Raw genomic sequence first — 14,721 nt, 5'->3', positions numbered from 1 at the left:
TCTTTTAATGGGACATTAAATACTCTTTCATGCATATTAATATTGTTTCCTACATATTAAAACTTCCACTACACTAGCCTTTCAAAAAACCTCACACTTACTCATCACCACAGACCATACAATACAATCTTAACACTCACTTCTATACCTTCCACAACACATAGTAACATCAATGACAACACAACTCAACATAGCTCAAGTTTCCAACATTATCCCCCTTTGTCATTGATGGCAACACGTGTAACTCTCTCGCCCCCAATAATATCTCTCTCACCATTTGACATCAAGGAAAAAGGGCACACTATTGAAAATAAATACTACTTTACTATACTCTCTCCTTTTTATCTTGACTCTGATTCCCTCTTCTAGGAATAACTTTAATCACTATAAAACACCATCTGCAACCACTTTCCTAAAACTAGGAAAACACACACAAAACATTGCTTCCCTTGAGAGCAGAAACTACATCAATCTAGTAGACAAAGGATGAACTTTAAATCTCCCCCTAGATAGATGCACTAATTGAATGCATCTAGTTTAAAGAAGGGGAAATAAACCCTAAATTTTTCCAAAGATACTCAAAAGTATCCTTTGCTAAAGCCTTAATAAAGATATCTACAATCTATTCCTTAGAAGGCACATATTCCAATCTAACTTCCTTCTCTAAAACTTTCTCTCGTAATAAATGATACCAAATTAAAATGTGTCTAGTCCTTGAATGCATGAGTGCATTCTTGTAAATTCTAATTATACTTGTATTATCACATATAATAGGAATTTCCTCATCACACTTCACCTTGATATCTTTAAGAGCTTTCTTCATCCACATGACTTGAGTACAAGAAGATATTGCTACAACGTATTCTACCTCTGCAGTAAATAATGATATCAATTCTTGTTTCTTACTCAACTTAGAGACTAATATGTCTCCCAAGAAAATGCACCACCAATTGTACTTCTCTTCTCACCAATACATCCAACCCAATCAACATCTATATATGCTTTAAAAGTGAAATCATCATCCTTTGTATTCTATAAACCATAATATGAAGTCCCTTTCTAATATTTGAATATCCTTTTGACTACATAAAAATGATATTACTTAGGATTATCTTGATATTTGACAGTAAAGCATACAACTTTTATAATATCCAATCTTGAAGAAATCAAATATAACAATCCTCTAATCATAGACCTATACTATTTTTTATCAAAATTTGAAGATCCATCATCCTTTTCTAACTTACAACCTGTAGCCATGTTTGTTGGAACTAGTTTATAATTCTCCATCCCAAACCTCTTCAACATCTCCTTGATATACTTTGAGAAATAAAGATACCTTCTTCAAATTGTGTAACTTTAAGACCAATGAAAAATGATAACTCACCTATCATAAACATCTCAAATTCCTTATTGATATCTTCTACAAACATCCTAATGAATACTAAGAGGGGGGGGGGGGTGAATTAGTATACCAGTAATTACTGAACTCAAACACTTGAATAGTTTATCAGTAAATCGGTATAACAGTTTTACTAACAAACCGGTTAAGACAAATGCAAACCAAACAACAAGCAAGGCATTCACCCACAGAAGTACAATCAACATAACACAAGAAATTTTCACGTGGAAACCCAAATGGGAAAAACCACGGTGAGATGAAACTCACAAGTAACTATCTATAGAATAGTAACCAGACCAGTTAAGGTCATACAATGTTCTTCATCAGAATAGATCCTGTTAGGAATCTCAATCTCTGTTAGGGGATAAGTCTGATTAAGGACTACCTTGTGATAGGATTTCATATTCATAGTTGTGAACCACCTTGTTAGAGGAATTACAAAGGCTTTTCTGGGCCTACCCGGTTAAGGGTTTCAAACTTGTCGAAGATGTGAGTAATCAACAAGTGAGTGATCTAGCAAATAGCATAGTCTGCTTGATTAGATCCATGATAGCTCATTGTTAATGCATTTGAGCATTACTTTAGTCTTCAATATATCCACACTTTGTTGCTTCACACAGAATTGATCTTGTCTTCTAAGATCACATATACAAAAGCCTCATCAACCACCAAAAACCCTAACCACCCATAAAACCCTAGACATGATGTCCTTAAAAAAGGAATCTGATTTCATGTCAATCCAATAGGATTACATTGAAGGTTCCTAGGTTCATTGCATCTAGACACATTTGGTAACACAACACAAAATCACCATCAAAGTGTCGGTGGATGGTAACTCATCACAAAAATAATACCGTTGGTAACTCATCACAGAGTAATACCGGTTCATACATTTACCTATTACCGGTTCACATATTTTACCGATTATCAGTTTGTTAAAATGAAGACTAGGAAAAATGATAACAACTGCTTTGTTCCTTTGTACCCCTTTGGGATCCTCAAACCGCTTGAGGTCTACATACCACTTGAGATCGGTAAACACTTTCTACAAAACACTGATAGTCTAAAGACTATAATACATAATACCGGTTGGAAAAAATATCGGTTGAGCATAACTCATACATACCAAAAGTGATCTCAAAGCAAGTGTATGTCCATCAATGAAAATCACAACAACATCATAAAAAATGCCAACAATCTCCCCCTTTGGCATTGATGGCAACACTTAGAAAAAAAAAATTGACATCTAAGTGTTTTACAACAAAAATATGCCATAATCAAAATTGATCCCCCTAAGCATATACACTATCTCTTTTGCAGAAAATACAATAAATTGACATCTAAGTGTTTTACAACAAAAATATGCCATAATCAAAATTGTTCCCTCTAAGCATATACACTATCTCTTTTGCAGAAAATACAAAGTATACTACTCCCTTACAGAGATAAACATGAAAGTATACATAAAATGCATCAAAATTTTAAATACAGAATACTACTCCCCACTTGCCAACAATGACAAAGTACTACAGAATAACCCCCGTTTCTCATTATCATTAAAATAATAAGTGTTTATGACAATAATGAGTGAAACTTATCAAAAATTGATTTAAAGTCCTGCATAAAGGTCTTCATGGATAAAGACCATGACTCAAGCAATGAGGTAGCAACCTCAATTTCTGTTTGCATCTGGGATACCTATTCCTCCATGGCGTCTAAGGTACTCATCTCTTGAGTGACCGTTAAGGCATCCAGATTGAGAGAGCACTTCTAAAGTATTTGCAGTCAAGGTAGTAGAACCAATTGAATTTCCTGCAAATCTCTAGTCTAGTTGGTGATCTCCAACTCTATTATGGCAGTCTGGAGTTGAAACCAGTGAACGGTTTGCCCATATGTGGTGAAGGAATCATAGGGCATCTTAAAAGTTCTTATATATGATTACAAGTCAGATTGCAGATTTTCCTTCTGTGCAAGCACATCATCACAAAATAGATTGGGTTGGCATATCTTACTGAGCAGTAGTTTCCCCTCATCCAAAGCATCTCTTATGTCCTTATGTGCTTTTTGAAGTTTAGACCAGAGCTCGTTTAATTTCTTCACTAAGGCAGTGTTCAGTGCCTTTTGATGCTTCTTTTGTGCATTGGCTTCCGCAACATCTTTTAGGCATTGTACCTAGTCCTCTACAACTGTGCATAAAATTTTCAGTTGGGCCAAAGAGGAATCGGTACTTGGGAGGTTGATACTAGGAATCAAACTGGTAAGAGTTTCCACCATAGTTTGAATAAAATATTCCTCCTTTTTCCTCCTTAGCGCTTCCAGTCACTCTTGAGCAAGCTTAATGCTTTGTAGCAGCTTCGATTCATTTGCAAATTGGAGGTCAATGGGACTGGTGATGTTAGTTGGTTTAGCTTGACCACCGGTTGCCTTTGGGTTCTCCACTTGTGTGCTCTTTTCCGCTTTCTCCTTCTCTTTCGCTCTTCACTTTTCCTCTTTAGTCTTCTTTTGCTATTCTGTTTCTTTCTTTCTCTTTTCTTCTTTCTTCTTTTTATCTTCTTCTTTCTGCTTCTCTTCTTCTTTCTTCTTCTCCTCTTCCTTTTTCTTCTTCTCCTCTTCCCATTTCTTCTTCTCCTTTTCCTTTTTCTTCTTCTCCTCTTCCTATTTCTTCTTGTCCTCTTCCTTTTTCTTCTTCTCCTCTTCCTATTTCTTCTTCTCCTCTTCCTGTTTCCTTTTCTCTTCCTCTTCTTTCTTTTTCTCTTCCTCTTTTCTCTTCTCCTCCTCTTGTTTCTTCTTCTCCTCTTCTCATCTTCCTAATTTTTGTCAGTCTTTTCCTTTGTTGTATCCAAAGTGACATTTTCACCATCCAAAGCGTTAACATCAATAGGGTCCATTTGTTTAGTGACCGGTTCTCCTTCACTGTCATACACCTCATCCGATTTTCTAGTTTTTGGTTCTTTCTCAGCCTTCTTGTTGTCTTCTGACACTTGGTGCAATTTTAGAGTGGCTTTTGTATGTGAGTGTGTATCTTTTACCACTTCAAGAAATTTCCCTTCTAGTAACAAGAGTCTTTTTCTTCTCATGAAGAAGAGGCCTTTGTACTTTTCCATAACTTCTTATAGCTCTAAATTTGACACATTAGGAAAATATTGTGCAAAGATTTATTCTCTTCTTTCCTATTCCTTTTCTATGGCAATGCGCCATTTGTTATCTAAAGAATTATATAAAGAATCCGGTGTCTCAGATCTAATTTCTGATCACGACCGGTCATTAATACATAAATATTGAATAATTTCCTGTTCAACTTCCTCCTTTTCATTATCATTAAAATCATCAAAATGATCTTTTAAATCACGTAGCACTTTTCTCCTAATATTCTTGAAAATTCTTTGGCAATGTGTCAAAGGTTTGTAAGAGGAAATGTCTATATTTACTGGTGCTGATGATGCCAGTTCATTGCTGGTTGTCTTTATCTTCTTCCTCGTTTGCCTAGTCTTTTTAGGTTGTACCTCAGGTTCTGTATCCTCAAAATCTAGTGAGGGGTTCTTAGTTTTTCGCTTTCTTTCAAAGACCTTAGCAGGTGCAACTTCCAGTTTCTTCTTTGTCGGTGACCACTTGGTCACTTTAGGACTTCCAGAGGTAACCAGTGCCGATACAGATGGCACTGGCTTTCCCTTCTTTACTGAAGATTCTTCAACCAATGTTACCCTCTCCAAATAGGTGTCGGTTCTCTTCTTCTTAGGATCAAGAGGTGAGGCAAGTAGGGTAGAGGCATACTTGTCTAGCATGTCATACATTACCTCATATCCCATGGGCTCCTCTTCTTCTTTTCTAGGCTCAACCGCCTCCATTATGTACTCATCTACTCTGATGGTAAAGCAGATGTCTTCTTCATACTTCTTGACAATATCACCGGATATCCTCATCCGCTCGCTCATCTTTCGCTTAAACTCATCAAAGTATTTGTTCAATACTTCTGGATAACCTGTTCCCACTGCTTGGAGGCTTTCTCTGATTTTCTTGGTAACCGGTTGGTCAGCAGACCACTGAATATCACCGACTCTTGGGAAATATCCTTGAAAGTAGAAAAACAATCCTACCAATAGCTATCCAAATTTAAATCTTAGGGCATTGTCCTGTTTAATAGATTTCAGGTTCACCAAAAGTTGCCTTTGCATACAGGTGCATAAATCAAATGATGCATCTTCCTTGATCATCTTGTAAGCAGCATTTACCGCTGCAATAGAGACAGAATTAATTCTGCTAGCGTAGAACATCCGGTATCCTATCACCATACAAGCATATTTGACCAGATTGTCCTTGATGGTGTTGATAGTCATTCCTCATTGGTCGCTCACTGAACCGGTGAGCTTGGTCATTTCGGTCTTAATGACCTTCCTTAGGGTTGGCACCTCACCAGTGTTGCAGAAACTAGTGACAACATGAATAGCTTCAGGTGTTATGTCATGTGTCCTCTCAAGATACATTTTATCCCCATGAACTCTACTAAGAATGATGCGAATGTGATCTTCTGTAAACTCTTCAAGAAAATACACCGCATTGTGAAACTTCTTCTTTTCCAGGATGCTATATTCGGGTTTGATCTTCTTATCATCTCTGCAAAACAGACCTAGCTAGGAATGGATTACTAGTGATCTTAGGTCTTCTAGTTTACAATCAATATACCCTTAAATATCATCTTCTACTATAACTCCAACGGGTATCTAGGATAGGGCATTGCATTTCTCCTTCCATTAGATGAAATCTACTGGATCAACAGGTGCACTAGAATTGGAGTGTGATGCAGAAGCCATGATAAACAAATAAACAAGAATTTTGAAAAATACCTTCAAAAGTCCATAATTTAGGGTTTGCAACTTCAGCTTTGCCAGACACTACTTTGGTTGCTGGATTACCTCTTTGTATTCTTCACTTGACTGATTGATAATATCTCTGGATTCTTCTTCAAGGTTTTGAAATTTCTCTGAATCGCAAGACAAATCACCTTTTGTCACTCTGCACTTGAAAATTTCTTCGCTCGCAAACTAATAAGTGAAAATGACTTGGAAATCCCATTTAAATGAATTCTTCACCTACCATAATAAATGCTCCTCTATTAGGGCGTAAACCCTAATTTGCCTTTTACCGTTTCTGGTCTTCTATCAACTAACAGGTATCTCATACTGGTTAAGGTCTTTTACCGATATAAACTAGGGGCTGGAAATATTTCACCAATTTATTCCCCCTAAGCTTTTCTGAAGCTTAGTTTGCCGGTACAACGACTTTCACACCAGGTGCAGAAACCGATTCTTCTTGTGACACTTCTTCTGGTTTCTTTTTCCAGGGTTTCTTCATATCCGCTTGAACAGTTTCAACATCAATCTTTCCTTCCAGAGTGACTGGTATATCATTCGATATATTCTTTCTCATTTTGCAGATTCTTGCTTTATGATCTGGTTTGTTGCAATGATAGAAAACTATTCCAGGTGCTCTCCATGGTCCATTATTCATGTTTCCATTCTTTCTCCTGCATGTTGCAGTAGTGTGACCGCTACCATGGCAAATCAAACAGGTTTCTCTCCAACCGGTTACCACTTGATAGCCACCACCACCTGACTGATGGTCATGGGCATTATACTAGTTTGGATTCCGGTTCATAGAGGATTCGGGAAAAACTCCTTGACTCTTTTGAGGATATCTTCCAGTGTTGTGTATAATAGACCTGCATTCAAATGCTCAATGCCCAAACTTGTTGCATGCATAACAGTTACCATTGAAGCTATTGGATCTAGGCTTATTATTTAGAAAGTAGGGAAAATTATTGTAAGCTTTACTCCTACATACATTGGCAGTGTGTCCTTCCTTGAGACAATTAAAGCAAATAGGTTTTAACTTTTGCTTACCTTTATCCTTTGGTGTCAGTTGCTTCTTTGATGCTCCATATTTTATTCCAAAGGTCTCACCTTCCTCATAACCAGAAAAACCAAGTCCAGTGGTATTCTTTACCGGTTTTGTTGATTCAAGCTTTTGTTCTAGCTTAACAATACTCTTATTGAATTTGGCAAGTATTTCCTTTGACTCATTGAGTTCTTTGGAAATAGCAGCATTGGATTCCTTCAAGGTTGCATTCTTAGAAATAGCCATGTTTATTTAACCTTGTATTTCTTATTTTTCCACTTTACTCTCTTGGAGATGAGTGGTAAGTGCACTGATTTCTTACTTCAGCTTGGAGATCTCATGATCTTTGTCTTTTACTAGATCTTTAGCTTTCCTCCGATTCTCAAGCTCTTGACACATTCTGATAGTCAGTCCTTCTAGTTCCCTTCTTAGGTTAGCATTAGATTCATTCAGTTTTTCAACTTCTTCAACTAGGGCTTCCATGTTTGCTTCATCAGAAGAACTATTTTAAGTAAGCTCCATCAGTTTCTCAGCATGCTCTCTTCTCTTTGCTAGAGAGGCTTTATATTTGACTTTGAGTTCATCAAAGGCTTTCTCAGTCTGAGTAAGACAATGAGTAAGTTCCCTTACAGTGCATTCCCCCATTTCTCCTCCCAAGTGGTTAAACTTATAGAAAGGTTGGCTCTGATACCAATTGATGAATACTAAGAAGGGGGGTGAATTAGTATACCAGTAATTACTGAACTCAAATACTTAAACAATTTAGCAGTAAACCGGTATAATAGTTTTACTAACAAACCAGTTAAGACAAATGCAAACCAAACAGCAAGCAAGGCATTCACCCACAGAAGTACAATCACCATAACACAAGAAATTTTGACATGGAAACCCAAATGGGAAAAACCATGGTGAGATGAAACTCACAAGTAACTATCTGTAGAATAGTAACCAGACCGGTTAAGGTTAGACTGGTTAAGGTCATACAATGTTCTTCATTAGAATAGATCCTGTTAGGAATCTCAATCTCTGTTAGGAGATAAGTCCGATTAAGGACTACCTTGTGAGAGGATTTTAGATTCACAGTTGTGAACCACCTTGTTAAAGGATTTACAAAGGCTTTTCTGGGCCTACCCGATTAAGGGTTTCAAACTTGTCAAAGATGTGAGTAATCAACAAGTGAGTGATCTAGAAAATAACATAGTTTGCTTGATTAGATCCATGATAGCTCATTTTTAATGCATTTCAGCAGTACTTCAGTCTTCAATATATCCACACTCTGTTGCTTCACATAGACTTGATCTTGTCTTCTAAGATCTCATATACAAAAGCCTCATCAACCACCAAAAACACTAACCACCCATAAAACCCTAGACATGATGTCCTTAAAAAAGGAATCTGATTTTATGTCAGGCCAATAGGATTACATTGCAGGTTCCTAGGTTCATTGCATCTAGACACATTTGGTAACACGACACAAAATCACTGCCAAAGTGTCAGTGGATGGTAAGTCATCACAAAAATAATATTGGTTGGTAACTCATCACAGAGTAATACCAGTTCATACATTTACCTATTATCAGTTCGCATATTTTACCGATTACCGGTTTGTTAAAATGAAGTTTGGGAAAAATGATAACAACAGCTTTGTTCCTTCGTATTGCTTTGGGATCCTCGAACCACTTGAGGTCTACATACCGCTTGAGATCAGTAAACTTTCTACAAAACACCGATAGTCTAAAGACTATAATACATAATACCAGTTGGAACAAATACCGGTTGAGCATAACTCATACATACCAAAAGTGATCTCAAAGCAAGTGTGTGTCCGTCAATGACAATCACAACAACATCATAAAAAATGCCAACACATCCTACATACATCATCATCTCCTCCAAATATGATATCATCAAGATACACAACAACAACCAATAATTTATCACCTTCAACTTTGAAATAAAGATTGATATTTGTAGTACCTTTTTAAAATTTTACTACAACAAATACTTATCCAACCTTGCACACCAAGCCCAAGGAGCTTTCTTGAGTCCATAAAGTGCCTTTTTAGTCTGCAAACCATATCTAAATCTTTTGACAACTTGAATGTTAGGACACAAAGGAAACTGACATGGGGGGAGGGGGGTGAATCAATTGTCTATTAATTTCAACCCAAATATAACTTAACCAAACTTAATGCATAATACCGGTAAACAAAACTTTGTGCCGGTTAACAGTTTAATAATTAATTGCAATACCGGTAAAGTTTAATGCATCAAATAAAAAGACAAATAACATCCACAACACATGACATAGATATTTGTACGTGGAAACCCTGTAAAGGGAAAAACCACAATGGGAAACCTTACCCACAATCAAATGATACTACTGTAGATAGTATGTGTGTACAATATGGGGTCTGTACATGTAGAAAGGCCAACTGCCTAGAGCTCACTGCTGAATCACAAAATGGGAGTCACACTGACTACAATTGGATAGTTAAATCCAATGATAATGTACTTCTTAAAATAGCATCTTCATATGTTGGATTCAATACCGGTTAAGCTCTGATTTGCCTTCTTCAAACCTTCCTTGAATCTTTAAATGATGTATGCATGTATATCTCTTCTTATATTCACAAATACCAAAATACCTTATGCTCTACCACTTATTACATTCCCATATCAATCTCACAAATGAGATCTTACATATATACCAAAACCTAAGACCAAATGTGTAGGTTGGCTCACTAAGAATATTACAATAAAATCAATTACAAATAATAACAATAATAACAAATCATCTTCATAACATCATGTGCTGATCTGGAATAGATAATGCTTGTCGGTCCATAACCTAGACCTATTTGTAGGTAACAACAAATATGCAAACTCGATTAGACCAATAACCAAATCACCAAAACAAAATGTCCAAACAATTTCTTTGACATAACCAAGTAATCTCCAAGTCATCCTTAGTGTCGGTGAACAATATAACCTACCAGTGAACCAGATACTGGTGACTATGCATAAGTCACTAAACATGCCGATGAACATAACCAAAGATCTCCAAGTGCTGATAGGTGTTGACAAGTGTTAAAATTAATGACAAAACCAGTGCAACACATCCAAAATACCAACATTGAACTCATTTGGTTGTTCAATGTATACTTCTTCTTCAAGGTCCCCATTCAAGAAATACTAACATGACATTCATTTGATATACCTTAAAGTTAGTGTTATTCAATTTTGGCCTTATGCCATAATTGCATATTATTGAGGCATTTTGAGGGTTTCAAATCTTGAGTAAGAAACACCCTTATGTCTTAAAATATGAATAAAGTTTGAGTTATTTATTGAAGTATTAGGTATAAAGGGTTAAGTTTTATTTCAGTTAAGTCATAGTTTGGGTTTGTTTGAAATATCAAAAAATGGGCGTAATTATTCATTTTATTTATTACAAAATTTGAAGATGGCCTTTTTGTGAAGGATCTCGTGGTTCTCAAACTATGTCTTGAAGGGAAATTTTGATACATTCAAGCACACTTTTCAATAAACTCAAGTTTGACTTGAGTTGGATGTTTTCTCACATGGATTTAGAAAAGAGCACTTTAGTTTTATTGAATGAACCCTAGTTCTTGGGTTGTTTTCCTTCATTCTAGGCCATTTCCATGGCAGCTAGAAGTATTCCAACCTTCAATTAGAGTTTTTGGCATCAATATTTTATGCATATCATGCCCATATTTCTAGTTTTGAAGGAAGTCAAACAATAAGAAGAAGTGGGCGAAAGACTTGAGATTCATGAGGAAAAGTGAAGGTACAATGTAAGTACAACATCATAGCTATACATTCATATGTACATGGAGGAAGAGTCCCAGGTAACCATTAGTTATCTAGAGTTTTAAGAATTGATTTTGTATGAGTTTAAAGTCTTCATGATATTTGTCTTTTGTCATGATATTCTCTTTAACATAAGTGACAGTGAGATCTTAAAGTTAGTAAGGTAGTATACATTAGACCAAGTATTCATCAAAACTATGATGAAAAAAGGCTTTAAGGTAATCACAAGAATATCATAAAGAAATAGTACTAAATAAGCTTTTCACTATTATGAGCTCATAGATAGTCAAACAACAAAAGGTCTATATCAAGATTAGGGATCAAATCACATTATACAAGCAACAAAACCTGTAAATATTTGTTTGAAAGAGATATGCATATAAAAAGTAACAATGGTCTGATAACAATATGAAGGGTTTCAAGGAATAATCAATATCAAAGTAGTCACTACAAAGGAATCAATGAACTCAAGAGCACAATCATTTTTGTCTAAGTTTTTTTCTAGTTTCTCCCATATTGATTCCAAAAGAAAAACATGTTCAAGTACTTCATTGGTGTCGGTCTCAAATACAAGGATCTTTATTTCTATCTCCATTGTTTATGAACTCTTTCTAGGATTGTATGTCATCTTAGTTTTGGATACCAGTTTTGATGTTGTCGGTTTTGTCTCCTTCTTTATGTTACTTTGAGGCTTTGTTTCTCTACCCTAGTCTCTTTCAAATTTTATGTCAAGATATTCTTCTGCCAATATATCAATCCAAGGGATGTCCTTCTCTCTACCTACTTTTCTCTATTCTTTGTTATTTTCTTATTACTCTTATTTCTTATCTTCTTCTTGTTTTAATGATTTCTCTAACACAGCTCTCTATTTTTTAGTCCTTGAGGAGGATGGGTCCTATTCTAGGGGTTGTGACTCTTCATAACTTCTCTTTGTCCTTCTATTAATAAACAACATTTCATTAGTTAGTGGTCATATGCCTATGCTCAATGCTTGATTAACTTATTTTATTCCTCCTATAATTTAGTTATTATTTTGTTAACTAAGTTCTTCAAATATTCAATAGTTATGAATAAGAATTTTCCCAGAGTTTTCAAGAACTCCTTAAACTTGTCATATAGTTTGATTATAATATTTTTTTAAGTCTATTTTAGGTTTAACATTTCTATAAAGTTGTGGTAGGGTAGGAGACTCTTGGATACTATATTCCCCTAACAATAATAGTCTTGATCTGTAGTACCCCTCCCTCGATCTGACTTTTTAGATTCATATTTGACTTTAGTTGACATTTTTAGTGGATATTAGTGGATACATTATATTATGATATTTTACTCAGAAATTATGCTATGATGTGTTATGCTTTAATTTGAGTCGCAATGTATATTGTTCATGCAGTATTTCCTCATTGATATTTAAATGTTATTTTATTGGATTACTAACATGGACTGACACTTATTTTATATGTGTGATGTGTTCTATACATGTTTCATGTTTGTAAGTGTATGGGGTGCGAGGAGATGATTTTCCTTCACTCACTCCGATGAGACAGGGAACGTTGTGATTCTCCTTCACCAGCGTGTTTCCTATGGTTGTATATATATGCATATGTGGTTCGTTGATGCAGGGAATTATAGGTACAAGTACTGTGTAGGTACGAGGTATCGTCTTTCCCTTTGTCTTCAAAGGTCTAAGTGTACTTTATTGACTCGATGGAAGTGGAGGAGATAGTTGTAAGGTCCTACATTTTAAACCTAGCCAAGCTCAATAGTGAGCATTTTCAATCATCCGTCAGTTCCCTATGTCTGGTATGGAGGTCATGTGTTTATTTGGTTTACTTGAGTTGCGTGTTATGCGTTTGTGAAATTAACTATTAAATCTTAAAGTGTTTTAGTAGTTAATGTGTTTTATTTGCATATTTAAAAGGGATTAAAATTAATTGGGACCCCTTAGTATTATAAATTGTTAAATCAATTGGTTTAGGTCATTAAATTAGGGAATTTGATTAATTTTTATTTTAAATTATGAAATTAAATCATGTGTATGCATTTTTTAAAAGATTAAATAGAAATTGGAAAAATAAATATCTCCCTCATTAACTTTTTGGAAATGAAAATTTTAATTTTAATTTAAATGGAAAATGAAATTTTGGGGAAAAAGGCATTTTTTGGAAATGCACTTTAGGAGTAAAGTTTTTGCACTAGTTTGTATGCAAGTTGTTTAGTGTTCCTATTTCGTGGTATTAATATCGGGCTAATGCTTTCATTAAGTTTATATACGTATGCATGTATGACTCTTGGCTGCAGGAGATTTCAGGTACCACGTCGCATGAGTGCGAGGTTCATCTTCACCTGGATTTGTAGGTTTGAGTGTACCTCTTTAATCCTTAGAGTTGGATTAGGTGGTCGTAAGACCCTAGTTGACCATAGTCATGCTCGAGTGAGCATCGTCAGTTGTCATAGTATTCCCTTTTTGTTTGGGTTTGCGAGTCGTCTGTCTGGTTGATCTTCTTGGTTTGTGTGTTTGGTGTGTATGGTTAAATTGAGTAATTTAGTCCCTAGTATTTAATTTGATTAAATATGTGTTTGTGCATTAAAGATTAATGGACTAAATTAAACAGGATTTCTTTATGTGATTTATCATTAATTTGAATTGCTCGATTTAAATTGGGAGCAAGTTCAATTAAATGGTTAAACTTAAATATTAAATGTATTATGTTTATGCCTAAGAAAAGAAAGATTTAATTTTAATTGAAATAGAATTAATTTTATCTTCTTGGCATTTTGGAAATAGAAAGGTTAAATTGAATTAATTGAGAAAATCAATTTTGAATTGAAAAGCAATTTAATTTATTGATATAGTTGGAAAATAAAGATTTTTGTGATTTATTTTAAATAAAACTTTTAAATCCAAAAATGAGATTTTTGGTCAAACTTTTCCATATAACCTAGACTTTTGGAAAATATTGGGGATTGAATTTTTTGGAGAAAAATATATTTTTGGAAGATATTTTTGGATGAAATTTGGGGGTTTTGGAAGGAGAAGGATTTCTTGAGCTGTAGGTCGAGGCTTTCCATCAGATCCCTTCCAGGAATGCTTATTGAGGTAGGATTTGTGTATCAATTTAGTTATTGTTTAAAATATTAAAAATAAAATGGATTTGAATGTTCTTGAAATTTTGGTTTCAGATTCTCCATTGACTACTTAAGATTAAAGATTGTAGTGAAAATTAGTCAAGTTTGGCTGATTGCTTGTAATTTTGTATGAAAAATGAGCTCCTCTTTGTCCCAAAATTGGTTATTTTGGAGGGTTATTTAACAATTTCCTCCATATGTAAAACCTTATGCTTGCTGGAAATTCTTATTTTTAAGTCTCTATATGAGACTGTTTTTTTTTTTTAAAATAAAAATAAATAAATAAATAAATGGTATGGGGTTGTTGTTTTAGGGGAGAAAATCTAAAACAAAAATTTAACCCTTCATAGCAAATCGATTTTTAGTTAAAATCGTATTATTGTGTTTTAAAAAAAAAATTTTAAAAACTTAAATCAAAATTTTTATGGGGTTTGGAGGGTGGGGAGCAAAGCTCTACCCGCCTC

The 14,721-nt window shown here is 34.9% G+C and overlaps 1 long non-coding RNA gene across 1 annotated transcript in view; it reads right to left on the bottom strand.

The window, feature by feature from the left end:
* Positions 1 to 9,606: 9,606 nt before the first annotated feature.
* LOC131039139 (uncharacterized) overlaps positions 9,607 to 14,721 on the bottom strand; it is a 63,915-nt gene continuing 58,800 nt past the window's right edge. The window contains exon 6 of the long non-coding RNA XR_009104607.2: positions 9,607 to 10,151. This is a non-coding gene — a long non-coding RNA (uncharacterized LOC131039139). The remainder of the gene's footprint in view (positions 10,152 to 14,721) is intronic.

Source organism: Cryptomeria japonica, chromosome 6 (assembly GCF_030272615.1).
Source record: "Cryptomeria japonica chromosome 6, Sugi_1.0, whole genome shotgun sequence".
Classification (NCBI taxonomy): domain Eukaryota; kingdom Viridiplantae; phylum Streptophyta; class Pinopsida; order Cupressales; family Cupressaceae; genus Cryptomeria; species Cryptomeria japonica.
The sequence above is the reverse complement of the archived record's forward strand: the minus strand, read 5'-3'. Positions and strand labels throughout refer to the sequence as shown.